Genomic DNA, 26,796 nt, shown 5'->3' with positions numbered 1-26,796 from the left:
TTACTGAGAACTTACTGCACACAGACCACTGTACTGCGCACCTGGGAGAGTACAATTCAATAGGGTTTGTAGACCTGATCGATGCCTTCAGAGTGCTTACAATCTAGCAAGGAGTTTACAAGCGAGTTTACGATCTTATGAGAAGCTTACAAATTGTTTAAGAGTATGTTTCACACTGAAGCAGGAGGCTAGCACAGACTCATTTTAGCAGGGTTGCCCTTCTGCAGGTGGTGAAAGCTTGAACAGGGGCGCAGAGATTGGGGGAAGGAATTTTACAAGGGCAGAGAGATGCCTTTCTGCTCAGCATCTACTGTTTGCCTTTGCTATGGCAAATTGATCGAGCAGCACGGCACCAGATTTGGCTGGAGGTTTTGACTAATTTCATGCTCAAGTGTCTTAGTTAAACATTTAGTACAGTGTCCTGCACACAGTAAGTGCTCAATAATTACCATCAGTATACTGCTCAAGTCTGCCAGGCTTTATTTACTATGATGAAGTGGAAAGTTTTTGAGGGGGGCTGACAGAGATCAGTGTTCACGCTGTATCCAAAGCTGGGTCTAGGGATGGTCATCGGTGGGAGTGGGCTGGTTCCGCTGGAAGCTATTTGACTGGATATTGGGCCATGCTGTCATCTCCCGCTGCTACCTCCCCAGAATGTGCAGAGCTAGGATAAGGTGTCACTGTGAAGGGAGATGACAACTCACATCAGGGACATTTATTCCAAAGGGATCCAGCATTTAGGGCAAGGCAATTTCTGCTAGAAACACAATGAGTCACATAATGTGACGCCAGTGATGGGTTGCCAAATAAGACGGGACAGGTGCAGACTGGCTTGGGACTCGGTGGTGCTGGAATCAGAGTTTGTGGGAGACACAGGATGAGTGGCGTGAAAAAAGTGTGGCCTAGTGGAAAAAGCACAGGCCAGAGAGTCGGTTGTCCTGGGTTCTACTCCTGGCTCCGCCACTTGCCTGCTGTGTGACCTTGGGCAAGTCACTTAACTTCTCTGGGCCTCAGCACCCTAATCTGCAAAATGGAGATTCAATACCTATTCTCCCTCCTACTTAGACTGTGAGCCCCCGTGTGATTTGATTATCTTGTATCTACCCTAGCACTTAGCACAGTACTTGCCACATAGGAAGAACTTCACAAAAACCACAATTAGTATTGCTATTAATAATTATAATAATAACAATCACCCACCTCCAGAGCTTCCAGAGTGTCCTCACTGCATCTACTGCAGGGTCTAAGAAAAAGAGAAGGGGGCTGACAAACTGCAAGAAATAACCGGGCTGGGATTTCAAGCCATGAATCAAGGAAAGGGAAAAAAATTTTCATGGAAAATAAAAGGTCTGCTCAGGTGTGTGGATGATGGATCTTGGTATGGGGTGTGGGGAGTGAGGGATTCATAGCGGGGGAAGGGATAAAGAGGACTGTGACTTACGAGTTGTTGGGCAGTGTTACAGATTGACAGAAATGGGCCCCCAGGAGAGAACAAAGTAGTAAACCTCCTTGTCTTGTATATCCCATGTGTTTAGTACTACTGTACTATTGGGCTCTCAATAAATACCACCACCTGTCCAGTGACTTATATAATTGACAGGGCTTCCAGCACCACCTGCTCTGTCCGTTTCAGGGACCTCACTGCTGCCCCAAACCCCTACTGCTGTTTTCCACACACTTCCTGCTTTAGCTTTGTCATGCCGTCTTGGCATTCCCACTGTCGGACAGCCAGCCATGCTGCCTCTCCTGGGAACTGTGCCACTGAGGAACCGCCACCTTGATCCATCTTCTACCATCCTGGTGGGAAACAGAAGAATATCCAAGGTGTGAGGCCTTCCCCAAACCCTGGGAAGACTGACCACCGCTGCAGAGGTTGCTCTGGCTTCAGGCGTGCCTTAGATTCAGAAACAAAGAGCCTGAACTTCTGCTCTTCTACCCCTGAACCCCACTGATTTTGTCTTATTTTGTGCATTTCTCTTCTCTGTGTGGTGTTTTATCGTCTCATAATTCTTTAATGTGCCTATCTCCAGGCAGTCAATCAATCAACAGTGTTTATTGAGCACTTATTGTGAGTAGAACATTGTACTAAGCATTTGGAAGAGTACATTATAACCGAGTCAGAAGAAACGTTCCCTGCCCACAAAGAGTTTACAGTCTAGAGGGAGATTAAGATTACAGTCCCTTCTCTCCATTTATACTTTTAGATTGTGAGCTCTCTGAGGGACAGGGAATGTGTCTAATTACCACCTCTGTATTTTCTCCCAGTACAGTGCTCTGCGCGCAGCAAGCTCTCAATAAGTACTATTACTATTATTTCTACTGCTACTGCTGCTCTTACTATTATATAGCCAGCTGTTACTTCAGCCTTCAGAATACAAAAAATTAAAGATGAGGGGATGATATTGGAGGATGGGGACCACCCCAATCCTAGACATTAGGTTAGATGGGGGATGAGAACAAGAGATTGGAACTCAAATAGAGGCAAGCCACTGATTGACTCAGGCAAAAGACACTGTGATGATCTTCCTCAGCACTTAATGTTGGTATTTGTTAAGCACTTACTATGTGCCAAGCACTTTTCTAAGCACTGGGGTAGATATAAGGTCATCATGTTGTATCAGACTGTCCCACATGGGGCTCACAGTCTTAATCCCCATTTTCCAGATGAGGTAACTGAGGCACAGAGAAGTTAAGTGACTTGCTCAAAGTTACACAGCTGACAAGTGGCATGGCTGGGATTAGAACCCACAACCTCTGACTCCCAAGCCCGTGCTCTTTCCACTGAGCCACGCTGCTTCTCACAGGGCTTGGCATATAATTAGAGCTTAATAAATCCAAGAGTTATTACTAGGGTTACTTTGAGGCTCGGAGATGAACCAGAAAAGGAAAGAGGAGCTAGGCAAAGGTTATGTTCACTGGGTGGGTACGGTGGGGACAGGTTCAACTGCTGTGACAACCTGAGGAAGGGGCAGTGGAGAAGGGGTAAAGGAAGATAATGAAGATGAGGCATGGTAGAGGTAAAAACAGAAGGACCAGGGACTTCCTGGGGACCAGAGGTTGGCCGTAGTTAGGACAGGATATAGCAACGCCTCTGGTTAAGGGAAGTGGGAACTCTCAGCTGGGAATGGTCACAGAGGGCTGAGACTGGTTATGAAAAAGAATCTCGCAGAATGCTAAGGGTCTTCACTCAAGGAGCAGAGCCTGAAGTGGGCCCTGGTTGAGACTGGGGAGGAAAGTTTTGTTTTTTTTTTTTAGTGGCATCTGTTAACTGGTTACCATGTGCCAAGCACTGTACTAATTGTTGGAGTAGATACAAGAAAATCGGGATTTACACAGTGTAAATCTCCAGTTTACAGATGAGGTAACTGGGGCACGGAAAGTTAAATGATTTGTCCAAGGTCACACAGCATACAGGTGACAGATCTGAGATTAGAACTCAAGACCTCTGACTCCCAGGCCTGTATTCTTTCCACTAGGCCATTGGCTAATCCAAGCCAATGACTGACTTGATTTCATGGTCCAACATGTCAACAGAATGGTAGAGTCTGTGGCTGGTCAGGTCTGTGACTAGCAGGTCCTGGACTGTGTATTCATTCATTCAATCATTCAATAGTATTTATTGAGCGCTTACTATGTGCAGAGCACTGTACTGAGTGCTTGGAATGTACAATTCGGCTGTGCATCTCTGCGATCTTGCATCTCTGTGGCTGGTAATACTTCTGACTGTGGTCTCTCTGACTGTGCATCACTGTGACTGGGCATGTTTCTGACAAAGCATCTCTGTGTCTAGGTATGTCTCTGTGGCATCTCTGTGATGATGCATATCTGAGACTAGGAATGTTCATTCAATCGTATTTAATGAATGCTTACTGTGTGCAGAGCACTGTACTAAGCACTTGGGAAAGTACAATACTTGTCTCTCTGGGACTGGGAGTCAGAAGATCATGGGTTCTAACCAAGTGTCGGTTGTGTGACCTTGAAAAAGTCACTTGATTTCTCTGGGCCTCAGTTCCCTCATCTGTAAAATGTGAGTCCTATGTGGGACAGGGACTGTGTCCAACCCAATTATTCTGTATCTACCCCAGGGCTTAGAACAGTGCCTGGCACATAGTAAGCTCTTAACAAACACCACCATTATTATTATTATCTTTGTGGCATTGCAGCTCAGTTGCTAGTGATGTCTCTGAATGTGCATCTCTGTTACTGTGTGACTCTGTGACCGCACATGTCTCTAAAGGAGCACCTCCGGGGCTGCATCTGGGGCTGGCGATTGAGCAGAAACAGATGATGATGATGGTATTTGTTAAGCGCTTACTATGTGCAAAACAGAGTGGGCCCTGCAGATCTACTGTTGGTGGGCTTGGCCAAGGGGGAAGAATCAGGGTCTCCTCACTCCCTTCTCCACCTCCCATCCAGCTACCACCTCAGGAGGCATCCAGGCCCCCTTCCAATCGCAGCTACCTGAGTCAAATGGGTGCAGTCGGCAGGCTGATCAGCCCTGCAGCCTTGGAGTCTCCCAGCCTCTCAGGCTTCCCTGGCCCTCCTCTCCAGACACTGGGCTTGGTCCCAAAAGGGAGGGGAAGGGAGAGTTGAGGCCTTCCCTGCTGGGGCTGAGAGCTCAGCCCTCCTGGGCTAATCTTAATCCAAACACCTATCCTATCCCAGCTTGACTACTGTATCGACCTCCTTGTTGACCTCCCTGCCTCCTGTCTCTCCCCACTCCAGTCCATACCTCACTCTACTGGCCATTTAGTTCTGCTGAACATTTAGTTCAATCATATTTATAGAGCGCTTACTGTGAGTAGAGCACCGTACATTCTACAGAATGCTGGGTCTGTATTTCCCCACTCCTCATGAAATTCTAGCTGTTGTCCATCCACCTCCCTATCAAATAGAAACTCCTTACCGATTGCTTTAAAGCAGTCAGCCATCTTGTCCCCTCACTGCTCTCCTACTTCAACCCACCCCACACACTTCACTCTTCTAATGCCAACCTACTCACTGTCCCTCTATCTCGTTGATCTCACCACTGACCTCTCGCTCATGTCCTACCTCTGGCCTGGAATGCCTTCCCTTTTCATATCTGACAGACCATCACTCTCCCCACCTTTGAAGCCTTATTGATAACACATCTCCTCCCAGAGGCCTTCTCTGATTAAACCCTCACCTCCCATTTCCTTTTGCAACTCCCTGATTTGCTCTCCAGCTCCACAGTAATTACGTACATGCCCATAATTTATTTATTTACATTAACGTCAGTCTCCTTTTCTAGACTTTAAGCTCACTGTGGGCGGGGAACGTGTCTATCAGCTCTGTTTTATTTTTATACTGTACTCTCCCAAACGCTTAGTAGAGTTCTCTGTGCACAGAAAGCACTCCATAAATATAACTGATTCACTGATTGGGCTCCCACTTGGGGGCATCAGACCGAGGTGGCCGGGAATCCCGATTTCAGTTGGCTGGTTGTGTTTTGGGGGTTTGGACCCTTAGACTGACAGGCTCAGGATGCACCCATCAAGATGAGGGAGGACAGAGCACCCCAAGTTGTGGTAAGGAGGTGGGGACAGCAGTGGGTGGGGCTGCTGCTGCTGTTGTTGTTGCCAACGTATGGCCAGACTGGCTTGCCCAGCCCAGTGATGGGAATTTTTGTTTGGTGCAGACTGAATCATCTAGCTGAGCAGAAGCTCTCATCCTTATCTTCCCTCCCAAGCCCTGTCCTCTTCCTGACTTCCCTATTACTGTGGATGGTACGACCATCCTTCCCGTCTCTCAAGCCTGCAAGCTGGGTGTCATCCTTGACTCGGCTCTCTCATTCACCCCACACATCCAATCCATCACCAAGACCTGCCGGTCTCACCTTTATATTATCGCCAAGATCTGCCCTTTCCTCTCCACCCAAATGGCTATCTTCCTGGTACAGGCTCTCATAATATCCCGGCTGGATTATTGTGTCAGTCTTCTCTCTGATCTCCCTTCCTCCTGTCTCTCCCCGCTCCAGTCTATTCTTCACTCTGCTGCCTGGCTCATCTTCCTTCAGAAACGCTCTGGGCATGTCACTCCCCTTCTTAAAAACCTCCAGTGGTTGCCTATCAACCTCCGCACAAAACAAAAACTTCTCACTCTAGGCTTCAAGGCTCTCCATCACCTTGCCTCCTCCTACCTCTCCTCTCTTCTCTCTTTCTATTGCCCACCCCATAGGCTCTGCTCCTCTGCCGCTCACCTCCTCACCGTCCCCCGTTCTCTCCTATCCCGCCGTCGACCACTGACCCACGTTCTCCCACTGTCCTGGAATGCCCTCCCTCCTCACCTCCGCCAAACTAACTCTCTTCCCCTCTTCAAAGCCCTACTGAGAGCCCACCTCCTCCAAGAGGCCTTCCCAGACTGAGCTTCCCCTTTTCCCTCTGCTCCCTCTCTGCCCCCCCTTCACCTCCCCTCAGCTAAGCCCCCTTTTCCTCCCCTTCCCTCTGCTCCTCCCCTTCTCCCTTCCCCTCCCCTCAACACTGTGCTCATATGTTCATTTGTATATATTTTTATTACCCTATTTATTTTGTTAATGAGATGTACATCCCCTTGATTCTATTTGTTTTTTTTTTTTTTTTTTTGTTGGTATTTGTTAAGCAACAAATAGAGAAGCAGCGTGGCGCAGTGGAAAGAGCACGGGCTTTGGAGTCAGGGCTCATGAGTTCGAATCCCAGCTCTGCCACTTGTCGGCTGTGTGACTGTGGGCAAGTCACTTCACTTCTCTGTGCCTCAGTTCCCTCATCTGTAAAATGGGGATTAAGACTGTGAGCCCCACGTGGGACAACCTGATTCCCCTGTGTCTACCCCAGCGCTTAGAACAGTGCTCTGCACATAGTAAGCGCTTAACAAATACCAACATTGTTATTATTATTATTATTTGTTGCTATTGTTTTTGGCTGTCTCCCCCAATTAGACTGTAAACTCGTCAATGGGCAGGGATTGTCTCTATCTGTTGCCGAATTGTACATTCCAAGTGCTTAGTACAGTGTTCTGCACATAGTAAGCGCTCAATAAATACTTTTGAATGAATGAATGAATCCCTAGTCCGGCAATGTCCAGGGAGGTCCAGAGAGGTCCAGGGAGGCCCAGAAAGGCCCTGGGCATCCAGTTTTAGGGCACCTGTGCCATGGACCTCCGGCAGTCAGTGTTTTCGCCCTTCACCACTCTCTCCAGCCAGCAGGGCTCATTAGCGAGTGCTCTGAATACAGCTGGGGCAGGCTGCACCCCTCAAACGGGATTTGGGGGGTAGCAGCAGAAACAACACTCTTCCCACTAGCAGAAAGTTTTTGTTTGGCCCTCTTTGGTTCCATGTGGGAGCACATAGATGTATCTGCCTGGGAGCCTGTGTCTGCCTGTGTGTCTGCATGCCTTACTTGTAGGTGTTTTTGTATTGGGTTACCCTTGGTCAGCCCCCCTTCTTCTTCTGTGACCCCTGTCCCCTGCTCAGGATCCCCCCGCAACCTCTGTCTGACTCACTGTTTCTGTCTGTCTCTGCTTCTGTCTCTGCTCATCTTTGGATCTCTGTCTTTTTACCTATCCTGTTTTTCCAGCCCCACTTTCTTGGAGGCTTTACCATGTCATTTTGGGTTCCTCAAACCTGACAGCTTTTTTCAGACCTCCCCTTAAAGGACATATATGTGCATTCACAAACGTACACACAAAAATAGACACAGAATGGCACCTAAAAATTCTCAGAAACAGATAGACACTCTCAGTTAACAAGGACGCAAACACTCAAACAGGCACAGTTACACACAAACACACATAAACACACATAAAACATACAAACACACCAACAGGCCCATGGCCTCTACTCCACCCCAGGAACATATGAGGACAGACACCCAATATGCTGCTATCTAGGCAAGATTCCAGACAGGGACCCATTCCTGGGAAAAGGGGGACAGAGGCCACCCCTTCCCACCCTCAAGGCTGCACAACATCCAAAAAGTTAGGGGTCAGACTGACAGACAGGGCTAGTGAGTAGCACAGAGAGAGAGAGAGTACAGCCAGAAAAACCTGGAACACAGGAGAAGTCTATTATCTGTTTGCCTTCAGACACCCTATGTGACTTTCTGGAATTCCATTGTATATTTCATAGGGTTCCACTGTGATTCACTGGTCTTTGTGGTTGGCAAGTAAGCCATTTTTCCAGCTGCTGGTGGGCTGGCTGATGTGCATAAAGACTACCGGAGAGGCTTTTGGGATATGCGAGGTTACAGGTGAGGAAGAAGCCAGTGGGCTTCAGTTGATATGTGAAGTGAGTCGATGCCTCCGAAGTAGTGTGGTCAAGTGGCTACAGTACAGGTCTGTAAGTCAGAGGACCCGGGTTTTAATCCTTCAATCAACCAATCAATCAACTGTATATTTTGCCTGTTGTGTGATCTTGAGCAAGTCACTGAACTTCTCTGTAATAATAATAATGTTGGTATTTGTTAAGCGCTTACTATGTGCCATGCACTTTTCTAAGAACTGGGGTAGATACAAGGTCATCAAGTTGTCCCAAGTAGGGCTCACAGACCTCATCCCCATTTTCCAGATGAGGTAACTGGGGCATAGAGAAATTAAATGACTTGCCCAAGGTCTCACAGCTGACAAATGGCGGAGTTGGGATTAGAACCCATGACCCCTGATTCCCAAGTCCGGGCTCTTTCCACTAAGCCATGCTGTTTCTCTATGCCTCAGTTTCCTCATCTGTAACATGAGGGTTGAATACCTGCTCTCCCTCCCACTTAGACTGTGAGGCCCATGGGGGAGGGACTGTGCCCGACCTGATGTTCCTGTAACTACTCAGTGCTTGGCATGTAGTAAGCGCTTAATGAATAGAAAATTATTCTTCTTTTCATTAATATTATTTCACCATGCAGCACGGCTTTCCAAAATGGCTTCCACCCAGCAGTGCTCAAAGACAGTAATGAGTCTTTACCCAGAAGAGGCCCCGCTGCTGCTCTTCTCTAAGATGGCGGCAGGACTGAAGTAATCTATTAGCAGGGCACAAGTTGGGGCTCTCAAAGCCAAGATGGCCGATACTCAGGCAAGTGGTGGTCATAGGCTCAGCGTGGCCACTGGGGAGGCAGGCAAAGGCAGCGACATGGACACAGGGAAACAGCAGGGAAAGGGTCTTTGGCAAAATATGGCATATAACATCAATATGTTACGTTATGTGCCCTCACGGTGCGAAGAGTGGCATAGGACCGAATGGGGTGGGTGATCATTTTGACCCACCTCACAGGGAGGCCTATATCTGAAGGTGTTGTCCTGGGAAGAAGGGGTATTTTGACCCTCCCCACCTTCAGTCTTCAAATCCAGGGCAGTAGAATGCAATACATCACGTTTCAAGGCTTGGCAGTTCTATCTTTTCCCCTGTGCTGGCTACCCAGTCCCCCCACCCCACCCTCACCCAAAGAACAGCCGTTTCCAAGAACCACTCTCAAATCCCCGCTCTGAGACTTGATCACCCGTGCAGAGTTCTGACCACTGCCGATCTTAGATGCCGAGAATCCTGTGTTGGCTGGGTCTGTCGCTGGGGGTCCCCGGTCTCCCTGGCAACCAGAGCCTCGAGATTTCTCAGTGTATTTCACCTCCCACACCACCTCCCACGTGTTCTATCTAATCACTTGATTTAAGGTGGCTTTGTGTGTTCTTTATCTTCCTCTGTGAGTCAGCCTCAATCCCCATTGGATGATCCTCTTTCATTCTTCTCTCCCTCCTCCATAGCCCAACCCTTGTGGTGCTCTGGTTATTTGTTTTTCCAGAGTAGGAACAGGAAGGAGAGTCCTGACTCAGGTTTTGCCAGTCTCTCCAAACATCCAATTGCTCCCAGGAGGGTTGGGGAGGTGGATAATAATAATAATGTTGGTATTTGTTAAGCGCTTACTATGTGCAGAGCACTGTTCTAAGCACTGGGGTAGACACAGGGGAATCAGGTTGTCCCACGTGGGGCTCCCAGTCTTCATCCACATTTTACAGATGAGGTAACTGAGGCACAGAGAAGTTAAGTGACTTGCCCACAGTCACACAGCTGACAAGTGGCAGAGCCAGGATTCGAACCCATGACCTCTGACTCCAAAGCCCATGCTCTTTCTACTGAGCCACGCTGTTTCTCCGATGACCAAGATATTCTTCAGGCAGCAGGGGTGAGTTGCTAGCCAGCCAGCCTCGGGGCCCCCAAGAAAGGCCACAAATCCTGACCTGGATCCCAGCTGGAAGATTGAGGGGAAGAACACCGTCTTGGAGTTAGTGCATGGCTAATCTCTGGCATCATTAGCCCGCAGTAAATAAAGTCCAACACAGCCCAACACGGTGAATACCCCACAGTAAAACACAGTCCCTGTGTCTCAAAAGACTCACAGATTAAGTGGGATTAGATAGGCATCTTGAACAATGAGAAAAGGAACTAATAATAATAATAATAATGTGTCTTTTACTAAGTGCTTACTTAGAGAAGCAGCATGGCTTAGTGGAAAGAGTATGGGCTTGGGAGTCAGAGGTTGTGGGTTCTAATCCCGGCTCTGCCACTTATCAGCTGTGGGACTTTGGGCAAGTCACTTAACTTCTCTGTGCCTCAGTTACCTCATCTGTAAAATGGGAATTAAAACTGTGACCCCCCCTCCCCCCAACGTGGGACAACCTGACTATCTTGTATCCAACCCAGCGCTTAGAACAGTGCTTGGCACATAGTAAGCGCTTAATAAATACCATTATTATTATTATTATTACTATGTCCCAAGCACATAGTATTAAGCATGGGATAGGTACAAGATAAACCAGATCAGACACAGTCTCAGTCCCACTGTCTCAAGGGGAGGGAGAACAGGTATTTATTTTATCTCCATTTTACACATGAGAAAAGTGAGGCACAGTGAAGTTAAGTGACCTGTCTAAGGTCATACAGCAAGCAAGTGGTGGAGCCAGAATAAAAACCCAAGAATCCTGATTCCCAATCTTGTGCCCTTTTCAGCTGGTAAGATCCTCTCTAAAGTGTAAACTCCTCAATGGCAAGGACCGTGTCTGCCAACTCTGTTGCCCTGTACTCCCCCAAGTGCTTAGGCCAGTGCTCAGCACACAGTGAGTGCTCAGTCAATACCGGTGATTCATCGATTAACAGATAAAATCCTAAATTGCACAGTTATAACCGGTAGAGAAAACAGCAACCTCGGGCTCCATTCTGCTCCATGCCACAGTCCTTGGTTCCCAACAGTATCCCCAGTGCTCCTCATTATCCCAGTACTGCTTCCAACTGTGTGATGAGGCTCTGGGCCAGGCTGCTCCAAGCCGCAACAGCTTCATTATGGTAGGGGAACCAGATAAATGCTGGGCACCCAGCTGCATGGCTCTGGCTTTTGCAAAACATTCAGATTGGATCCCCTCCAGTTACTGATTTCTTCGGTTTCTTCTTTTTGCGTTTTGATTTTAGGTGAGACGTAATAGCGATCTTACATTATGACATTTTGACACCCATGTTTTATTTCTGATGCTTTAAAATGTTCGGTTTCTTCAGTGTTTTTTTTTGTCCTTTACTGGAATTTGCATCATGTATCCTTCTCTAATTAATACAGGTATTTCCCAGCTCTTTGCCCACCCTAAAATAATAATAATAATAGTATTTGTTAAGTATTTACTATGTGCCAAGCATTGTACTAAGCATTGGGGTAGATACAAGATCATCATGGAGCAGACATTGTCAGTAGGAGGGTATCGAATCCTCATTTTACAGCTGAGGGAACTGGGGCCCAGAGATGTTAAGTGACTCACCCAAGGTCACACAGCTGGCAACTGTCAGAGTCAGGATTAGAATCCGGGTCCTCTGGCTTCCCTGCTTTTTCCACTAGTCCATGCTGCTTCCCAGGATGTCTCAGGCTATTCAGCTGTATGCACAGAACTTCACACATTCCTGACCACTTCAGCTGGAGCTTATCTCAAAACCAGAGCACATAAAGTCATTTAGCATTTATGCATTCACAGCCACCAGGGGCAGTTTTGTATGGCCCAATTTACAAACTCTACAATTTGAACAACTTCTCATTCACATACCCATTTTCCCTTTCTTTTCTTCCACTCATCAATAATTTCCTTGGTGTGTGTCTCCCAAACTAGATGGGAAACTCCATGAATTCAAGGTAAATCAATCAATCAGTGTCGTTTATTGAGTGCTTGTTGTGTGCCTAACTCTGTCCTAAATGCCCAGGAGAATATAATGTAACAGTTGGTAGACATGTTCCCAACCTACAAGGAGCTTGCAACTAGAGGGGGAGACAGGCATTAATACAAATAAGTTAATTATGGATATGTACATAAGCGATGTGGGGCTGAGGGAGGGGTGAATAAAAGAGTGCAAATCCTCGTGCAAAGGTAATGCAGGTCTTTTTTTACTTTCCCAAATGTTTAGTACTGCACTGAGGAGGCTCCCAATAAATGCAATTAATTGGCTGATTGATTGATTGATTGGCTGGCTCTATGAGTTTCTGCCTCCAAAGTAGGTAGACTGGGGATAACTGGGCATGTTCATCCAGCCTTCAGAGAGTCCTCACCTGCATCATGTGGGAGAAGCATCATTTGCAATAGTTGCTGCATCTATTGCCACAGTCTCCATCATCCTAGAGCAAATCAACCTCTCCCCAGCCTCTGCTTCCACCTCCAGTGCCGGGACTTTCCTGGGAGAAGAATCCTTGGTGTCAGAGGACATTATGACATCAGCTGGGTTCCAGCTAAGGATTGTCCTCTCTCCTCTAAGCTGGACCGTCCTCTGTCTCTGGCGATATCCATTGGAACAGTAAGTTTAGCACCCCTGTGAGCCTGAAAATTTCATATTGATAGTATTAATACTAAATAATAAGAAAAACAATGGTACTTGCTAGGCACTTACTCTGCACCAAGCACTGGACTAGATAAAAGATAATCAAGCCCCACATGGGGCTCACAGGGTAAGTAGGAGGGAGAACAAGTATCGAAACCCCATTTTGTAGGTGAGGGAACTGAGGCACAGAGAAGCTGAGTGATCTGGGGGGATGGCAAGGAGGCTAGGGAGAGGGCTGAGTCACTGAGCAGGTGATGAAGGGAGCTTAAACCAGGTGGGTGACTGTTTGTGTGAAGAGAAGGGGGCAGATCTTGGAAACATTAGAGAAGAAACGTTGCCATGGTTTAGGGACAGACTGTGAGAGACTGGAAGCCAGTGAGAGCCAAAGTGATGCCAAGGTCTCTGGGAAAGAAGGATGGGAGTGTTCTTAACTATGATGGGAAAGGGAAGCAGTGGAAAGAACACACTCCTAGGAGTCAGAGGACCTGAGTTCTAATCCCAGCTCCTCCTCGGGTCTGCTGTGTGACCTTGGGCAAGTCACTTAACTTTTCTGTGCCTCAGTTATCTCATCTGTAAAATGGGGATTAAGACTGCGAGCCCTGTGTGGGTCAGGGACTGCCTCCCCCACTGCTTAGTACAGTGTCTGACACAGAGTAAGTGATAAAAAAAAATACCATTAAAAAAAACTAAAAAACTTACTTGTGCCTCAGTTCCCTCATTTGCACAAAAGAGATTCTATACCAGTTCTTCCTTCTACTTGGACTCCGAGTCTCATGTAGGACAGGGACTGGGTTTACCCTGATTAACTTGTGTCTACCCCAGTGCTTTCCTTTCTCAGGGTCACACCTGGAGAGTTTCCAGTCTCGGCTATGGGAGGGAGAGTCAAGCAAAGGCCTATCCATTCCATTCCTTGCTTGGGCAGTGGCTAGTGAGTGGAAGGCAATCTGCTACAAGTCAAAACATACCCATGCTGGGCAGCTGTGGGATGGGAAAAAATCGAGGGCAGAGATTTGAGTTTACTGCACGGAAGGCGGGTGTGGTAAACCACTTCTGTATTTTTACCAAGAAAACTCAATGGATACACTGCCAGAACAATTGCAGATGGAGAGCGGGGCTTTCTGGGAGAGATATGTCCGTGGTGTTGCTCTGGGTCAGAAATGACTTGATGGCATAAGACAAGACACGGCCTCAGTGCTTGACACCTTGTAAGTGTTTAACAAATAACACAATTATTGCATCCTCAGAGGAATCCCAGAGATCATCATGTAGAGACCGGGCTGCCCCTTGACTCTTTCTTCCAGGACCGGTCCCGAGAGGCCAAGAGGGTTATTGAAAGGAGAGAGGAAAGGATTAGAGCACTAGATTTGGGAATCATCATCATGGAGGTAATAGCTGAATCAGGTGGGTAGGTGAGCTCTCAAGAGAGGGAGTGTAGAGGGAGGAGAATAAGAGTCCTGAAACAGAGCCTTAGGGAACAGCCCCATTTAAGGGTTGAATGAAGTAAAGGGAACCTGCAAAAGATGCAGAGGAAGAGTGATCTGAGAGATGGGAAGATGTCCAGTAGAGCAGTGTGTAGTTGAAACCAAGGGAGGATAGCACTTCAAGGAGGATTATTGAAGGTGTCCAAGAGGTTAAGAAGGGTCAGGACAGAGAATTAATCAATCGATATATATATATATATATGTTATTGTGTGCAGAACACTGTCCTAAGCACCTGGGAGAGTATGATAGAGCAGAGTTGATTAATATTTTCCCTGTCCACAACAAGATTACAGTCTAGATATCATTGGAGACCTTGGTAAGCATGGCCCTGGCAGGGGAAAGGGATGAAAACCAGAATGCAGCTTCAAGAAGGGAACTGGTATAGGGGAAGTGAGGGCCGTGGGTCTGTCAACTCATCCAAGGAAGTGGGCCGGAATGGGATCTGGGAGATGGGGTGGTAGCTGGAGGGTGCCCAGGGATCCAGAGAAGGTTTTTCTCACTCAGGAATGTAAGCATGTGCAGAAGAAACCTTCCTTAGAATAAATGAAACTATCAGTGCCATGGTATAGTGGATAGAGCACAGGCCTTGGAGGTAGAAGGTTATGGGTTCTAGTCCTGACTCTGCCACTTGTCGGCTGCGTGACCTTGGACAAGTCACTTAACTTTTCCGTAACAGTTTCCTCATCTGTAAAATGGGGATTAAGACTGTGAGCTCTATGTGAGGAAGGGATTGTGTCCAAACCTATTATCTTGTATCTACCCAGTGCTTAGAATAGTGCCTGGCACTTAGTAAGCACTTAAGAAATACTATTACTTTTATTATTGTTAATTCTGCTATAGACAGGTATATTAACTTGGGCATTTGATAACATTTAGTCAGTTTATTAGGATTATCTCATATCTTGAGTCTGATTACCTTGTATCTTCCCCCAGCACCTCATACAGTGCTCAGCACATAGAAAAACACTTCACAAATACCACAGTTTTCACTTTTCTGGGTATTAGATTAGCAACATCAGCAATTAGCAACTGTATAAATTTGAGGTGAAAGTTTCTGGGTATGAATCCCCAAACTATGTTGAGATAAGCAAGCTGCTACATCCATCCCATGATCCACCTTCTAGATGGAAACACAAGTGTTGGTAAGAAATGGACATGGGCCTTGCAACCTGTCAACGGAACAGGCCCAAGGAACATCTCACCAGCATGGAAGGTTTTCCCAGATCCATCAGCGATGCCCAGATTCTACACACTCCCTACCTGCTTCTCTCCTTCCCTTTCTGCCCCTTGGGCCTTGGCTCCTCCTTCCTAACCAGTTCTTGGCTGTTACCTTTCAGCTCAGATCCATCCAGGTGCAGACTGGGCTCTGGTCCCTACCCTTTATCCTCATTCTCCAACTCCAGCGCTCAGGAGCTCTTGGACTCGCTCCTAGCCCTAGGAAAGAGGTCATCAGCCTGGGCCAGGAAGTTGAAGACAAGTCTCCTACCATAATTAACCAGGAGTCTCCTCTACTTTCTCTTCCATCTAGTTGTCTGGGGAGAGTTGGAGCCTTTACAATATATAAAGTAATGTGTCCTCAGAGGAATCCCAGGGAGCACCTAGGGACCAGACTATCCCTCGATCCTTGCTTCCAGGTCTGGTCCTGACCAGCCAAGAAAGTTATTCCTCCTGGTGATGAAAATCTTCACAGATGAGCTGAGCCTGAAAACTCATTCCCATGTTGAACCACCATTGCCGCCATAAATCCTAAAATAATCCGTCTACAACTGCCCTCAAGTAGTTAAAATCAAGCTTCTCTCATTCTATCCTTGGAGGACCCATCCAGCTTCTGGAGCACCAGCATTATCAGCAAACCATGTTCCTTGTCAAATGGCAGAACAGGATTGTCAACACTCAAGTCTTGGAATACAGTCATCTCACCAGCATGGAAGCTATGATGAGGATGATGGGATTTGTTAAGCGCTTACTAGGTGCCAAGCACTGTTTTAAGCACTGGGCACCGTTCTAAGAGCTGGGCACTGTCTAAGCACTGCCGGCTGGGACATGGGTGGACAAGAGATGCCAGCAGGCTAGCCAAGCAGATGTGGTGCCGTGACCTGAAAGGGAGAACTCACAACTAAGGAGGGCAGAAAACAAGGCCAAGATCCTCCCTTTCCTCTCCATCCAAACTGCTACCACATTAGTTCAGTCACTCATCCCATCCTGACTGGATTACTGCATCAGCCTCCTATCTGACCTCCCCATCTGCTGCCTCTCCCCACTTCATTCCGTACTTCACTCCGCTGTTCAGATTATCTTTCTACAGAAACGTTCTGGGCATGTCATCCCCCTCCTCAAAAAACTCCAGTGGTTTTCTATCAACCTCTGTATCAAACAGAAACTCCTCGCTATGGCTTTGAACCTCTTCATCACCTTGTCCCTTCTTACCTTACCTCCCTCCTCTCCTTCTCCATCCCAGCCCACACACTCTGGTCCTCTGGTGCTAACCTTCTCACTGTGCCTCGATCTCGCCCGTCTCACCGTCAACCCCGGCCCAGGTCCTACCTCTGGCCTGGAACGCCCTCCTTCCTCAAATCCACCAAACAATTACTCTTCTTCTCTTCAAAACCCTACTGAAAGAGCACCTCCCCTCCTCCAAGAGGCCTTCCCAGACTGAGCCCCATTTTCCTCAGCTCTCCCTCCCTTCTCTGTCACCTCGACCCTTTGCTCTTCACCCCCTCCCCCTGCACAGCATTTATGTATATATGTACATATCTATAATCGTAGAGATTATACGATGCCTTTGTTTTGATGTCTGTCTTCCCCCCTCTAGACTGTAAGCCCGTTGTGGGCAGGGATTGTCTCTCTTTATTGCTGTATTGTACTTCCCAAGTGCTTAATACAGTGCTCTGAGCAAAATATGGTTTGTGCCTCTGCCTGGAGCCAGGTGGAGAGAGGCAGTCAGCCAGTCAATCATATTTATTGAGCACTTACTGTGTGCAGAACAGGTACTAAACGCTTGGGAGAGTATAATATAGCAATATAACAGCCACTTTCTCCGCCTACAACAAAATTACTGACTAGAAGGGGAGGCAGGCATTAATACAAATAAATAAAATTACAGCTATGAACATAAGCACTGTGGGGCTGTGGCCGGGGATGAATAAAGGGATCAAGTCAGGATGACACAGAAGGGAGTGGAAGAAAAGGAGAAGAGGGCTTAGTCATGGAAGGCCTCTTGGAGGAGATTTGCCTTCAATAAGGCTTTGAATGGGAGAGTAATTGCCTGTTGGGTATGAAGGAGGCGGGGCATTCCAGGCCAGAGGCAGGACACAGGCAAGAGATCAGCAGTGAGACAGATGAGATCAAGGTCCAGTGAGGTTAGCATTAAAGGAGCAAATTGCACAGGTTAGGGTATAGTGACTTGAGGTAGGAGCGGATGAGGGTATAGACTACCATCACTGATGGTAAGGAGTTTCTGGTTTGGTGTGGAGGTGGATGGGCAATCACTGTACTTTCTTGAAGAGTGGGGAAACATGGCCTGAACTTTTCTGTAGAAAAATGATCTGGGCAGCAGAGCGAAGTATGGACTGGAGTGGGTAGAAACAGGAGACAGGGAGGTCAACAAGGAGACTGACACGGTAATCAAGGCGGTATAGGATAAGTGCTTGGATAAGAGCTTGCAGTAACAGGAAGAAACAGCCCAAACTAATCCCCCCACCATGTCCAACGTTCAGATGGGGCAAGAAGGAGGGTGGCAGTAGGATTGTGGAGTGGTTAGTTCTCCTGTGCCTCTTTTGTTCTTGGTCCTCCAAGATCACATCTCCTCCTCCAAGAGGCCTTTGACTACTCTCATTTCCCCTACTCCCCTGCCCTTCTGCATTGCACTTGAACTTGGATTTGAACCTTTTATTCATCCTATCCTCAGCCCCACAGCACATATATATGTAGAGAAGCAGCGAGGCTTAGCAGCAAGACCATGGGCTTGGGAATCAGAGGACATGGGTTCTAATCTCGAGTCCACGACCTGTCTGCTCTGTGACCTTGAACAAGCCACTTAACTTCTCTGTGCCTCAATTACGTCATCTGTAAGATGAGGATTAAGACTGTGAGCCCCACGGGGGCAACCTGATTACCTTGTATCTACCCCAGCGCTTAGAACGGTTCTTGGTACATAGTAAGCGCTTAACAAATACCATAATTATTATTATCCATAATTTATTTAGTTTAGGCTGTAAACTCATTGTGGGAAAGGCACACGCTACACTGTACTCTCTTAATATAGTGCTCTGCACATAGCAAATGCTTAATAAATACCATTGATTAATTAACTGGTTGGTCCATTTTTTCCTGGATTCTGGTGAACACGCAAACCCGAAGGAGTCAACAGCAACAGAAACAGAAACGGTTTCCGCTCCTTCCTGCTTCAGAGACTGATTGTAGAGCTTTCAACACCAAGATGTTGGCTCAGGCTCTCAGAAAATGTGTATGTGTGTGTGTGTGCTCTCATGAGCTTTTGTGGGTGAAATTCAGTGCCTAATATGTTTGTGTGTGTGTATTGGGGGGGGGTGTGGGTGGTTGAGTGGGTGGGTGTGTCTTCAGGGTGAGTCAGTGTGTATGTGTCACTGAGTCCTCGTTTCTGTCAATTGTCTGATGAAAAAAATCATTAAAAAAACAAAATGCTCCATCGCTCTTCCTCTAATTCTCTCTCTCCCTCCACCCCTCCAGAGGCATAGCAAGAATAAATTTGCCTTTCTTTCTACTGACTCATTCCCTACGATCTATCTCTTTTCCTTTATTCATAAGTCAATCATTTCTGGGAAGAAAAGCCAGCTTCCACAGTCTGACAGTTCCTCTGGCAACCTGCGTCCGGGGTTTGCAGAGGAGGCTTGCATCAGAGACAAATTGGGTCCTCAGTTAATCCCACCATATCCCATCAGCTACAGTCTCTTGGCACCGAGGGGGAAAGAAAAAGAAGCGAGGAGTCGGACTGTCCTTTTCTCTGGAGGGAGGCATTAACCAGCCAGTTCACGTTTAGTCACTTGTGATGGGAGTGAGGTTGGACGAGGGGTCTGAAGTGACTCCCTAGCAAGGGTTGAAATTTATGAAATAAAAAGGGGATTGGGATTCTTGCGCAGGCTGGGTTGCCATGGAAACAGTCATGCCAGCAATGGCGTCTGCTAGTAAACAGTCTGATTTATTTCTGTGCCTCCAAAATCAATGCCTGGCTCTTTGACAGTGCAGTGGGGCATTGCAGCAAAATTGCTTACCATCTGCCAGGACCTCAGTTTGAGGAGTGACCCCTTCGACCTCTGCCTCGTGCAACTGTATGGAAATGCATATGGAAATGTGTGACTATAAAGCGAACTGAAAGAAGAAGGACCCACTGACAAGGTCAGCATACTGGCAGACAGTTCCCCAGAGGGCTAACTTTACAATTGCCAAGGTGTCAGCACAGCATGAGATGGGATGGTTTGATGGGAAACTTCACATCCAACAGATGATCAATCACTGGCCTCACCTTCAAAGCCTTATTAAAAACACATTTCCTATAAGACGCCTTCCTCGACTAAGTCCTCCTTTCCACTTCTTCCACTTCCTTCTGCCTCACCCATAGACTTGGATTTGAACCCTTTATTCACCCTTCCCTCATCCCCACGGCACTTGTGTATGCATCCATAATTTATTTATTCGTATTAATCCTGTGCACTAGCCGCAGAGTGCCACTGATGGAAATCCAGGTATCAGGCCGACCTTGTTCATCTTAAATTCATCCTTTCCTGGTTTAACTCTGCCCTCTCCTCTTCCTGGCAAAATCATTTCTCCATTCTTATTGACTCCCATGCCCACTGCCTCACCATTTGTTTCAGACGTTTGACTCCCTCTTTAAACCTCCTTGTGCTCCCACTTCCCCCATCTCTTTCCCCTAGTGCCATGTACTTTATTGAAAAAATTGAAACCATGAAGTGTGATCTCCTTAAAATCTCCTCTGCTTCTTTGTCTCTAGTCCCTCCTTCCCTTTCTTCAACTCTCCCATCTTTTCCAGCAGTATCTCTAGAGGAGATAGCCTGCCTTCTCTCAAAATCCACCCCCTCGGCCTGTGCATTCAACGCCATCTCTTCTTGTCTTATCAAAACACTTGACCCCTTTTTTCTTCCCTCCCTAACTGCCATCTTTGGTTTCTTCCCCACCGCTTTCAAACATCCCCATGACTCCCCTATTCTAAAAAACTCTCCCTTGACCCCACAACTCCCTCCAGTTATTTCCTCATCTCCCTCCTACCATTGCTTTCCAACTCTCCTCGATAGTAAATTGGTGAGTATCCCTGCCTGTCACACAGGAGAACAGAGTTCAATTCCCTGATGGGGAGGCATTCTTTTCTTCTTCACCCCCAGGAGAAGGGGGTGATTCACACAGTGTTGAAGCCAGCTGAGAGATCGAGGAGGATTAGGATGGAGAAGAGGCCACTGGATCTGGCCAGAGGGAGTTCAACAGTGACCTTTGAGAGGGAAGTTTCTATGGAATGAAGGGGACAGAAGCCAGACTGGAGTGGCTCAAGGAAAGAATTAGAGAAGAGGAACTTGAGAAAGCAGCCATAGACAACTCGCTCAAGGAGGTAAGGTAGGAGGGAGATGGGTCTTTCCTTGAAACCCTTCAATCTGACTTCTTGCCAGACTTAACCTTCCCCTCCAACTCTCCTAGACCCTCTCCCACCCCCATCCAACCCAATTCCTTCCCTAAGCTACCACAAAGTTGCAAACTCCAAACTTGCATTCTCTGACTTTCCTATCTTATCCCTCCTATCCCATTCTCCAGGAGAGGGCAAACACTCGGATTTATTGCTGAATGGCGGACCCAGAGGGAAGAAAGTTTCTTCAAAGCTATGGAGAATCCACAGAGCCCAGTGTAGCACTAGTTCACCTTGCCTCTGGTGGGAGTGCTGAATACATGAGTTGCTGTTTCCATATGTTAATAATGGATTTTTTTTCCTCACAGCAAATTCACCCTTGAAGAGCACAGATCTGGGAGTCAGAAGGACCTGGGTTCTAATCCTAACTCTGCCACTTGTCTGCTCTGTGACCTCGGGCAACTCACTTCACTTTTCTGTACCTTGGTTACCTCATCTGTAAAATGGGGTTTAAGACTCGGAGCCCTATGTGGGAGAGTGACTGGTTCCATCTTGATTAACTTGTATCCACCCCAGTGCTTAGCCTGGCACATCATAAGCATTTAACAAATACCATCCCAATGTTGCCTGCTTCTTGAAGATATTTATCAGATACTGTAACACCGAAACATTGAGACTGTTTGTAACAGTGGCAGCATGCCGGGAAGATTCATTCATTCATTCATTCAATTGTATTTATTGAGCGCTTACTATGTGCAGAGCACTACTCTAAGCGCTTGGAATATGCAATTCGGCAACAGAGACAATCCCTGCCCAACAAGGGGCTCACAGTCTAAAAGGGGGAGACAGACAGCAAAACCAAACAAGTAGTCAAGCATCAATACCATCAAAATAGATAAATGGAATCATAGATATATATGCAGCATTAATAAGAGTAATAAATAATATATACAAATATACACAAGTGCTGTGGGAGGGGAAGGGGGTAGAGTAGAGGGAGGGAGTAGAGGGAATGGGGAGGGGAGGGAGGCAGAAGGAAAGGGAGGGCTCAGTCTGGGAAGGCCACCTGGAGGAGGTGAGCCCTCAGTAGGGCTTTAAAGAGGGGAAGAGAGTTAGTTTGGCGGACGTGAGGAGGGAGGGCATTCCAGGTCAGCAGTAGCGGTCCAGGGCTTGACGGTGGGACAGGTGAGAACAAGGCACAGTGAGGAAGTTAGCGGCAGAGGCGCAGAGTGTACAGGGTGGGCTGTAGAATAATGATGGTATTTGTTAAGCACTTACTATGTGCAAAGCACTGTTCTAATCAAAGGAGGGGGATACAAGCTGTTCAGGTTGTCCCATTTGGGGCTCACAGGCTTAATCTCCATTTTACAGATGAGGGAATTGAGGCACAGAGAAGTTGTGTCTTGCCCAAAAATCACACAGCTGACAAGCGGCGGAGCCTGGATTAGAACCCATGACCTTTGACTCCACGCCCGTGCTCTTTCCACTGAGCCAGGGAGGTGAGGTAGAAGGGGTCCAGGTGATGGAGAGCTTTGAAACCAAGAGTGAGGAGTTTTTGCTTCATGCGAACCTCAAAACTGGATGTTTTTGAGGAGGGGAGAAAGAGAGTCCGGGCAGGGGAGTGAAGTATAGACTGAAGCAGGGAGAGACAGGAGGATGGGGGATCAGAGGGGAGGCTGATGCAATAATTCAATCGGAATATGATGAGAGAAGACTGCAGTGCTATTCAATGTTAGCTTGAGGCCAGGCTGCAGTTGGGGAGGGCCGGGCTTGGGAAGGGCCTGGAAGAGATGCTTCTGGCGAGGAATCTCAAGGGAGAAATCCGAGGCGCGTCTTGCTGTGGTCGTGCGACACCTCGTGGTCTGACAGTGGCGTGTCAGGACGATCAGCCTCGTTTTTCTCAATTCCTTCTCAGCTGGTAGATGGAAGCTGGAGGTCAAGAAGAAAGCGGTAACAGTCCCCAAGACAGGTGACCAGATTGGATCCCAATGCGCTTGTTGGTATTTCTGGATCCAGACAAGCCGACACGGGGTTGAATAATCACCCAAATCACTCAGGCATGGTTCCATCCTCTCCAGTTGTTCCACACGTTTAACTCCCTCCTCAAATCCCTGTCCTCCCACTTCCCTCATCTCTTGGCCCAATGACCTGTTCATCTACTTCACTGAGAAAATTGCAACTATCTGGTGTGATCTCCCTCAAATCTCCCCTGCTCCTACCCAACCCCTCCTATCACTTGCCCCTTCTTCAACTGTCCCATCTTTTCCAGCAGTATCTCTAGAGGAGATCTCTTACCTTCTCTCAAAATCCACCACCTCCACCTGTGCATCCATCCCTAACCCATTACCCCTTATCAAAATACTTGCCCCCTCCCTTCTTCTCTCCTTAACTGCCATCTTCAACCGTTCACTTTTCAGTGAACTTTTCACTTTTCAGTGTGGCTTCTTCCCCTTTGCTTGCAAACTTGCCCATGTCTCTCCTATCCTAAAAAAACCCTCCCTTGACTCCACAGCTCCCTCCAGTTATCACCCATCTCCCTCCTACCATTTGTCTCCAAATTCCTTGAGCGAGTCCCTGTCCTCCCCCTACTTCCCCTTCACCATAGATTGCACCACCATCCTTCCTGTCTCACAAGCCCATAACCTTCGTGCTATCCTTGACTTCTCTCTCTCTTACAACTCACATATTCAATCCATCACCAAATCCTGTCGGTCCCACCTTCACAAGGTCACTAAAATCTGTCCTTTCCACTCTATTCATACTGCTGCCATAGTAATACAATCACTTCTCCTACCCAGACTTGCTCACTGCATCACCCTCACTGCTGGCCTCCCAGCTTCCTGTCTTTCCCCACTCCAGTCCATACTTCACTCTGCTGCCAATAACACCTTCCATAAAAATGTCAGGCCTTGTTTCACCTGTCCTCAAGAATCTCCAGTGGTTGTCCATCCACCTCTGAATCAAACAAAAACTCCTCTCCATTAGTTTTAAAGCAGTCCATCACCTTGCCACCTCCTACCTCACCTCTCTTCTCTCCTCTTACATCCCAGCCCCCACACTTTACTCCTCTAGTGCTAACCTTCTCACTGTGCCTTGATCTCACCTGTCTTGCTGCCGACCCCTAGCCCACATACTGCCTCTGGCCTAGAACACCCTCTTTCCTCTAATCCAACAGACAACCACTCTCCCCCACTTCAAAGCCTTATTGAAGGCACATCTCCTCCAAGAGGCCTTCCCAGATGAAGCCCCACTTTTCCCCAATTCTCACTCCCTTTCGCGTGATCCCTTTGCTCTTCTCTCCTCTGCACGCCCCACAGCACTTATGTGCATATCTGTAATTTTATTTATTCATATTGCCATCTGTTTATTTGTTTTGATGTCTGCTCTCCACCTCTAGGCTGTGAGCTTCTTGTGGGCAGGTATTTTCAGTCTTTATTGCTGTACTGTACTTTCCCACATGTTTAGCACAGTGCTCTGCACTCACACATCCAATCCATCTCCAAGACCTGCCGGTCTCACCTTTATATTATCGCCAAGATCCACCCTTTCTTCTCCACCCAAACGGCTATCTTACTGGTACAGGCTCTCATAATATCCCGGCTGGATTTTTGTGTCAGCCTTCTCTCTGATCTCCCTTCCTCCTGTCTCTCCCCGCTCCAGTCTATTCTTCATTCTGCTGCCCGGCTCCTCTTCCTGCAGAAACGCATTGGGCATGTCATTCCCCTTCTTAAAAACCTCCAGTGGTTGCCTATCAACCTCCACACGAAACAAAAACTTCTCACTCTGGGCTTCAAGGCTCTCCATCACCTTGCCCCTTCCTAACTCTCCTCCCTTCTCTCTTTCTACTGCCCACCCCCCATGCTCCACTCCTCTGCCACCCACCTCCTCACCGTCCCTCGGTCTCGCCTATCCCGCCGTCGACCCCTGGGCCATGTCCTCCCGCAGTCCTGGAATGCCCTCCCTCCTCACCTCCACCAAACTAATTCTCTTCCCCTCTTCAGAGCCCTACTGAGAGCTCACCTCCTCCAAGAGGCCTTCCCAGACTGAGCTTCCCCTTTTCCCTCTGCTCCCTCTGCTGCTTCTCTGCCCCCCCATTCACCCCTTTTCCCCTCCTTTCCCTCTGCTCTTCCCCCTCTCCCTTCCCCTCCCCTCAGCAAGCACTGTGCTCATCTTCTCATTTGTATATATTTTTATTACCCTATTTATTTTGTTAATGAGATGTACATCCCCTTGATTCTATTTATTGCTATTGTTTTTGTCTGACTCCCCCGATTAGACTGTAAGCCTGTCAGTACAGTACTCTGCACATAGTAAGCGCTCAATAAATACTATTGAATGAATGAATGAACAATAAGTGCTCAATAAATACAACTGAACGAATGAATGGAAGGATCATCTTTCTACAAACCATTCAGTCCATGTCTCCCCTCTCCTCATGAATCTCCAGTGGTTGCTCATCCACCTCCACATCAAACAAAACTCATCATTGGCTTTAAAGCACTCATTCACCTTGCCTTTCCTACTTCACCTGTCCACTCTTCTTCTACATCCTAGCCTGCACACTTCACTCCTCTAATGCTAACCTTCTCCCTGTACCTCCATCTTGTCCATCTCATTGCTGGCTCCTCAACCGTGTCCTGCCTTTGGTCTGCAACACCCTCTCTGTTCATATCCGGCAGGCAATTACTCTCCCCCAACTTCACAGCCTTACTGAAGACACATCTCCTCTAAGAGGCCTCTTTTGCTTTTCTTCAAGTCCCTTCTGCGTCACCCTGACTTGCTTCGTTTATTCATCCCCTTCCGAGCCCCACAGCACTTATGTACATATCTCTAATTTATTTATTTATATCACTATCTCCCCTTCTAGACTGTAAGCTCACTGTGGGCAGGGCATGTGTCTGTTTTATTGTAACATTGAGCTCTCCCAAGTGCCTAGTACAGTGCTCTGTACACGGTAAGCACTCAATAAATATGATTGTAGCTGGCTCCTTCCTCTCATGGCAGGAGAGGCAGGATTCAGCAGCAGAGGTGGCTCTCCACCCCATGGGTGTTTAGAAATGTCTTCAGAACCTTTGTCCAACATTCCTCGGAAACTGAGCGGCTCTAGCCTCTATCCATTCTGATTCTGCCATTTTCCTCTCTCCACCAGTCCTTGGGAACTTGATCCTTTGGAGCACTCGACTCTTGGAGCCTCATCTCTCCTCCATAGGTCAAGGGCTCTGCCAAGACACTGGATTTTCTAGTTAGAATGGAAGAAATGGGGAGCCCAATACTGGCTCCAGAGTAGAAATCAGACATTCTTGTCAGTGTCCAGCCTGGCAAAGCTGGTGATGAACTATCATAGGAATCCAGTCAAGCATTTGGCTTGGAGGGTTGGTCTCTCCCAGGTAGCCCACCTGATATTTCTCCAGCATCTTAAAATAATCTTCCTTACGTATTTCAAATCTTGGCTTTCTCAGCTGCATCATTAGAGTTTGTTTTCAAATCTAATGTCCCATCATTCACTCATTCAATCAATCAATCAATCAGACTGGAAACTCATCTCTAAACTGTAAATTCATCTGTAGACTGTAAGCTCACTGTGGGCAGGAAATGTGTCTGTTATTGTTATATTGTTCTGTCCCAAGTGGTTAGTACAGTGCTCTGCACAGAGGAAGTGCTCAATAAATAGAATTAATGAATCAATCAATCAACCAATTGCATTTCCTGAGCATTTATTATAATAATAATGATGGTATTTGTTGAGCGCTTACTATGTACCAAGCACTGTTCTAAGTGCTGGGGTAGATACAAGGTAATGAGGTTGTAGCATGTGGGGCTCACAGTTTTAATCCCCTTTTTAAGGGTAACTGAGGCACAGAGAAGTTAAGTGCCTTGGCCAAAGTCACAC

General features: G+C 47.4%; 1 long non-coding RNA gene across 1 annotated transcript; it reads right to left on the bottom strand.

The window, feature by feature from the left end:
• Nucleotides 1–457: 457 nt before the first annotated feature.
• LOC103170458 lies at nt 458–12,667 on the bottom strand. Its single transcript, XR_486182.3, has 3 exons — nt 12,552–12,667; nt 1,201–1,243; nt 458–680 (listed from the first exon to the last, which is right to left on the bottom strand). It is a non-coding gene; the product is annotated as an uncharacterized LOC103170458 (long non-coding RNA).
• Nucleotides 12,668–26,796: the final 14,129 nt, after the last annotated feature.

Source organism: Ornithorhynchus anatinus, chromosome 7 (genome assembly GCF_004115215.2).
Source record: "Ornithorhynchus anatinus isolate Pmale09 chromosome 7, mOrnAna1.pri.v4, whole genome shotgun sequence".
In the NCBI taxonomy this organism is placed as follows: domain Eukaryota; kingdom Metazoa; phylum Chordata; class Mammalia; order Monotremata; family Ornithorhynchidae; genus Ornithorhynchus; species Ornithorhynchus anatinus.
The sequence above is the reverse complement of the archived record's forward strand: the minus strand, read 5'-3'. Positions and strand labels throughout refer to the sequence as shown.